We start from the raw sequence: 6,614 nt of genomic DNA, 5'->3' as shown, positions 1-6,614 counted from the left end.
GGAATAGCTATTTGTACTCCGTTTTGAGTTGGTTGGGTCATGATTTGACAGGCTTTGCTATTTGTCTTATGTTAAATGATTGATGGTCTTACTCCAGTTCCTAATGGGCTTGTGTTTATCTCTGTTGAGGCTGGCATTAATAGGTCTTCTCAACAAAGATGCCAAGGACTGACCTGGAACAGACTCTAAATTATTAATTTTTAGCTTTGAAGATGTTCCTTCTAGGTCAGGATTGAGGCCAACTAGTAGCACAATGCACCAGAGCAGAATTGTCACTGCTGTGTTTCTCCTGAATGCGAGGGACCGTCAAAACTAGACAACGATGTTAAATAAATTCATTAGTTAGAAGACAAGCAACATCTAGAATCTTAGTTGAAATGTTTTAAGGCCTGATATACTTATAGTAAAAATAGATATAAAAGGAATTTGCAATAGATTTCATAAGCAATTCTGTGGAATCCTCATTATAACCAGAGCTTTAATATTGAGAGATTAGCTGTATTGTTCCCTGACCCCCAGTTTTATTAAAAAATAATTGACCAATATCATTGTATATAGTTAAAGTGTACACCGTGATAATTTGACATACATATACATTGCAGAATGATTACCAACATCAATATAATTAACATATCAATCATCTCACACAGTTAATTTTTTTTTTTTTGTAGTGAGAAAGGTGAAGATCTATTCTCAGCAACTTCCCTTTCAAGTATACAATACCACGTTGTTAACTATAGTCACCATGCTGTGCATTAGATCTTAAGAACTTACTCACGTATACCTGAGACTTTGTGTTCTTTGACCTACATCTCATTTGTATATGCCATCTATTTGACCTTCCTTTTCTATTTGTGCAGTTTCCAAAGAATAAATAGGAAGAAGAGAAAAAAAAAAAAAAACACTTAGGGGAAGAATTTAATCATTTTATTTTACAAATAAATTATTGGATTAAAAAATGGCTTTGATAAAATGATGTCATAATTCTGCTTGCAGATTTTTTTTAAATTGTTGGGAAGGGCCATCCAAAAGTGTATTAATTGTTGTTTTACTTGAACAAGCTCACACTAATGAAGCAGAGGATAATTGTACAAATTATCAGGAGCCTGAAAGAGGTAGAACTAATTAAAACATAGGATCTCCTACCCCTGCTCCCTGGATTTTATTAAAATTTCTGCTTCTCCACTGCTTGACTTCTTGTAGAGTTGGTCTAGCTTACTGCCAGCCGTCACCCTGGGAATCTATGCTATCTTTTTATTTTCCCGTTTATTTAACACCCACCCTACCCCTGTCCCACTTGTGTCCAACCCGACTGGCCCAGGCCCGCACAGGGCGCAGCAGGGAGCCGGTCCTTCAAAGCAAACCCTAGAAATAAATAAGCATGGGTCTCCGCAGTCCGGGGGCTGACGTCCGGTGGCTACCCAGGTCCGAGTCAATTCACTAGCAGCGAATCCTCCTCCGAGGCGTCCCTGCCGCAGCAGCAGAGGAGGCTGCAGGCGGAGCCGCTCCCGCGGCGGAATTTGCCCGAGGTGGGGCTGTCCTGGCACTGCGCGATGTAGGCCTGGAGCTCTCTCTCCTCGGCGCCCGCTCCGCCCGGGTGCTTGATGGTGTCATAGGCCCCGGTGATCAGCGCGATGAAGAGGCTGATGAAGAAGTACAGGCAGAGCTGGGAGAACAGCCAGACCAGGTTGCTGCGGCCCTGCTGCGCCTGCATCGCCGCGAAGGTCACGAACATGTCATCCCCGTTGATAAGCGAGAACAGGCACTCTGACACCGTGGACAGTGAGCGGAACTTCACGTGGTAGGGACCCAACACGATCCAGCCACAGAAGCAATAGCCCAGGCAGATGACAGCCACGCAGCAGCAGAAGCGCATGACGCTTGGGCAGGGCCACTCGCAGTGTGGCAATGAGGATATTGTACTTACGGAAGAAGGTCAGGTAGCGGATGACGCCGACCCAGACGAGCAGCGTTGAGGTGCCCAGGAGGATGCTGCAGACGTCGTAGCTTGCCAGGTTCTTGGCTTCGATGCCAATCTTCATGCTGGTGCCGGAGATGGTGAGCACATCGCTGGTGACCAGCAGGATGTACCAGCCATTGACAAACTCCAGCCACTCCCACAGGCTGATGACCCACCCCCACTGCCGCCTCATGAACCTGACGAACTCGTTCTGCAGCAGGAACCCTCGGAGCAGCGAGCGGGCGCAGAGCAGGAAGGAGAAGGCGCAGGTGAGGATCATCACCACGTCAAACAGGAGCCGGAAGCTGTTGTCTCCGTGGCCAAAGACGCTGGGGTGCTTACACTCCTGGATGTGGGCCTGGGTCTCCAGGCTGATGGGGATACGCCCACTGTGTGCCTTATTGTCAAATGTGATCAGGATGCTGAAAGTGTAGCAGTCTGGGATTTCATTGTTGATCAGGCTCTGGAGGTTAATGGTCTTTAGCTGGAAGTGGATGGTGACGTTGATCAGCTTGTGGAATTTGAGCGTGAGGTTCTTGTAACTGGTGATGCCATCCGAGTGGGAGAAATCATCACTGGGGGGCACAAGGGGTCTCTCAGGGGGGTCCACCCGGATACAGTCAGTGATGACCATCGGGTCGATGTCAAAGGTGTCATTGGCTGGGTCCACGTGGCCCCAGCGGTAGTACCGCTGGCAGAGGGCCAGGGCTGAGCCGTTGGCCCAGGGGCCGCCCCCGCCCCGCACGTAGGGTACTGGCCCAGGGGCACATCGGGGAGCATCAGGTACTGGTGCTATTAGATCTATGCTATTTAACTTTGTTGTGTTATATACAATATAGAAGGCAAGTGGAAAAACACAAAGGAGCCTCAGGGTAAATGAAATCTGGACTCCCCCAGACATCTTTATCTAGCAATGCAAACCAACTTGCTAATGGAAACACCCAAAGTCCTGTGCCCATATCTCAGCTTCCAGATACAATGTGGCTGTGAAGTGACAGAGGCAGGGAAAAGCATCAGCTCATTTATAGAAATCTTTCTTGCTGTGTCGATCTCTGAAAACCGAAAGCTGAAATTTTAACTCCTGGCAATGAGAATGCTGTCATGATGCAAATGTTCAAGCAGTTTCCACTCTATCAGTTGTGTTCCCGTAGAGTTGTACCCCTTCATCCACCAAAGACTAGACAAACAGGATGATGCTATCACTTTCTGGGAAATAACTTCTCCCAGATTGAATATCTGGGTGACAAAGTGACAATATATTCATTTGTGAAGTAGGTAGCTGGTTGGCTCTTTTGATCACTGACTACAGTGCTACTCTAACTTGGTTGCTCCTTAAATGGGTTAATAGTTTACCTTAAGGCTAAAGTCAATTTAAATAAACATGAGAACCGTGGCTGAAATGCCTCCCAACTCCTCACAGTGACAGAACCTCACTAGGGTAGCTGAGCCCCAGGTGTTTGCACCCTGCCTCATTTTTCTTATCAACCAGCCTGCAGGCTTTTAACATGTGACAGTTGAAACACTGTAGTATTGAGGTCAGAGGAAAACTGGCCTCCAGCTAAAGCTGAGTATCATCAGTGAGCTGGTACCATTCTGAGGCACCAGCTGACTGACCTTGGCTTTACAAAACACTGAACAATTTTCAGGCCTAAGGACAGGACACATGGTTTGGGCCTTTGAACTTGATGTTTTTATGTCAAAATTAGCTTTGGGAGATATATGAACTGCCATAACTAATTGCCTTAGTTTCTGAAAATGGAGCTTTAAAGAAAGAGAATGTCAATTACTAGTTAAGTAAAATTATAACACGAATTCCTTGCATTTGCAAAATGCTTTCACATGTACTGTCTTCTCTTATTCTCTTAGTAATCAGAAGATGTTTTTATCCTCTTTTCTAGATGAAAAAACTGAGAGCAATAAAGACTGAGAGATTTTCCCAGGGACACTGCAGAGCTGATACCCGATCTTCTGGCTTGCAGTTCAGAGCCTTTCCATTGTGGTGCATGTGCTGTCTGAGAGAGGGAGACCTTTAACCGGCCAGCTGGTCAGCTGAAATGGACTGAGCACGTACTAGTAACTGTATCTAGGGTATAAATTCCTTTCCTCTTTGTAAATCTAAAATGACCAGGTAAATAATTTCAGTTATTTGATTAAAAAGTATGCAATATAGCAAATTCATAATTTAATTATCCTGACAAGTTTGGATAAGAAATCACATCCTGTATTGCATAGAGGCATATTACAATTTAAAAATATCTTTGCTATGATTTTCACTTTGGACTCCAATATCATATGGTGCAGATTTCTGCATTTATTTTAAAAAGTTTCTATTTAGTAATCAGAAAGCTAATCCATTTTTCGTGCCCATAGATTCAAGGAAAGGGAAACATGAACAGATATATAGAATGATTAAAATCAACAAATTATTATCTAATCCTGTATCACAGAAAAGAAGAAAGAGGAAGAAAGGAAGAGAGAAAGAAAAGAAAGAGGAAACAAAAAGGAAGGAAGGAAGGAAGACTGGATAAATAGTAGAAGTCTGAAACGATTTTGTCAAATAATCTATTCTGTAATTTTTCATGTCTGCTGATATACAGGCATTAACTCTGCTACTCATAGCCATCTGAAGCATGTTCTGCTTCTGTGGTTTCTGTATTCTGGTGCATTTTAGCTCCCTGAAAACTTCCCTTTTCTTTACCATATACATGGTTTCACATTTAGTATGGCGTTCGCATTACCCATGCTTCCTTCAGCCTACCAAACATCCCACAATATTTATGAATAATCTTAGTCTGTCCTCTTGCTTTCTCTAGCAAAAACTCTAACTTTAAAGATCAGAAAGCTGAGTTTCAGAGTTGGAAAATTACGCATAGACATCCCCTGATTCAAGTGGGTCCAATTAATGCATAACACTCTTGCCTACGTCACTAAGATATGAATACTGGAGAATGAACACCCTAAGAATGGCAAATATGGTGGCCACACCCATCCCCACTTCTTTTTAGCGGTCATGGTTTCTTGGTGTTCTTAGGAAACTTAACAAAACACAGAGATCATTTAGCAGGAAACATCTTAGGAGTTTTACTTATCAATGGAGCCAGATGCTAACATAGATTAAGCCCAAGTATAAGGCAAGTTTTTATAAAGATTTTGAATTTATGCTTCCACTGTAGCCAAAGAAGATGTGTGTCTGGCGCCTCCAGCTAGAACTCTGCAAGTGGAGACACGTTGGTGTTAATACAACAGTTCAGAGATATTATCAGTTAGGTAGATTCTGGAGGAATGCTGCAAGGACCTGATTGTCAGATAAATTGATAAATCACAAAAGGGGGATGTTGGCAGCTTCTCATGGACTGCATGCTGACAGAAGCACAGAGGCTAAACTGTTGAGGGGGTGAAACACTGTTGCGGTAGTGGTCTGGGATTTAAGTGAAAGGCAATATTGATCAGAGGGGGAGGAAACAGAGATTAACATTGGGCCTGAATCCTACACTTCAGAACAAGACATTAACTGGGGAAACTCACTTGGATTCTAGCCCAGTTGCAGACCATTCAAGCAAAATGTGCATTTTCATGAAAGCAACCTAAGTGTCCATCAACAGATGAACTTGATAAAGAAGATGTGACACATATATGACATACATGATGGACTACTACTCAGCCATAAAAAAGAATGAAATATTGCTATCTGCAGCAATATGGATGGACCTAGAGACTATCATAGTAAGTGAAATAGGTAAGACAGAGAAAGACAAATATTATATGCTATCACTTACATGTGGAATGTAAAAAATAATAGAAATGATTTATTTACAAAACAGGAACAGCCCTACAGACATAGAAAACAAACTTATGGTTGCCAAGGGGAAAAGGGGTATAAATTAGGAGTATAGGATTAACAGATACACCCTACTGTATATAAAAGAGATAAACCACGAGAATTTACTGTATAGCACAGGGAGTTATATTCAATATCTTGTAATAACCTACAATGAAAACAAAATCTGAATCACTTTGCTGTATGCCTGAAACCAACACAACATTGTAAATCAACTAGACTTTTTAAAAAAAAAAAAAATTAAGTCAGGGCTAAATCTGACTTGGGGAAAATAGGGAGAGGTTGGTAAAAGGATACAAACTTTCAGTTATAAGATAAATAAAGTTTGAGATCTGATGTATTAACATGGTAAATATAGTTAATGACACTGAACTATATAATTAAAATTTGCTAAGAGAGTAGAAGTTAAATGTTCTCACCAAGAAATAAAATAATTGATAAAAAATGCCACATTTTCAGAAGTAACATGTCAAGAACTCTAATCAATTGGGTATAGCACATTGGTAGATATTATGGTTGATTAAAATTCTTCCATTTATTTGCTTGTTTATTTATTCAAGTTTTGCAGCTGTAGCTCTTAGGATTTTGTGGTTACTTAGAGGAACATGGAAACTCTGTCTAGAACAAGATTTTCTTAGCCACAAGACATTCATCATGTCATGGGAGTCAGATAAGGTCCTAGTGCAAGCTAACAGAAGACCTACAAGTATTTTAAAGGCCTGATGTTGTGGCCTTCTGCAGCCTTCTAATTTTACGCCTCCTGTGCTTATCAGGGCAGCCCATTTAACAAAGGGAACAATCTTGTCCAGGAACTTT

At 42.0% G+C, this 6,614-nt stretch overlaps 1 pseudogene; it reads right to left on the bottom strand.

Moving 5' to 3' along the window:
• Positions 1-1,272: 1,272 nt before the first annotated feature.
• On the bottom strand, positions 1,273-2,866 carry LOC105076128 (mucolipin-1 pseudogene; annotated as a pseudogene).
• Positions 2,867-6,614: the final 3,748 nt, after the last annotated feature.

Source organism: Camelus bactrianus, chromosome 3 (genome assembly GCF_048773025.1).
Source record: "Camelus bactrianus isolate YW-2024 breed Bactrian camel chromosome 3, ASM4877302v1, whole genome shotgun sequence".
In the NCBI taxonomy this organism is placed as follows: Eukaryota; Metazoa; Chordata; class Mammalia; order Artiodactyla; family Camelidae; genus Camelus; species Camelus bactrianus.
Note: the sequence above shows the minus strand (reverse complement) of the source record. Positions and strands in the feature narration are given on the sequence as shown.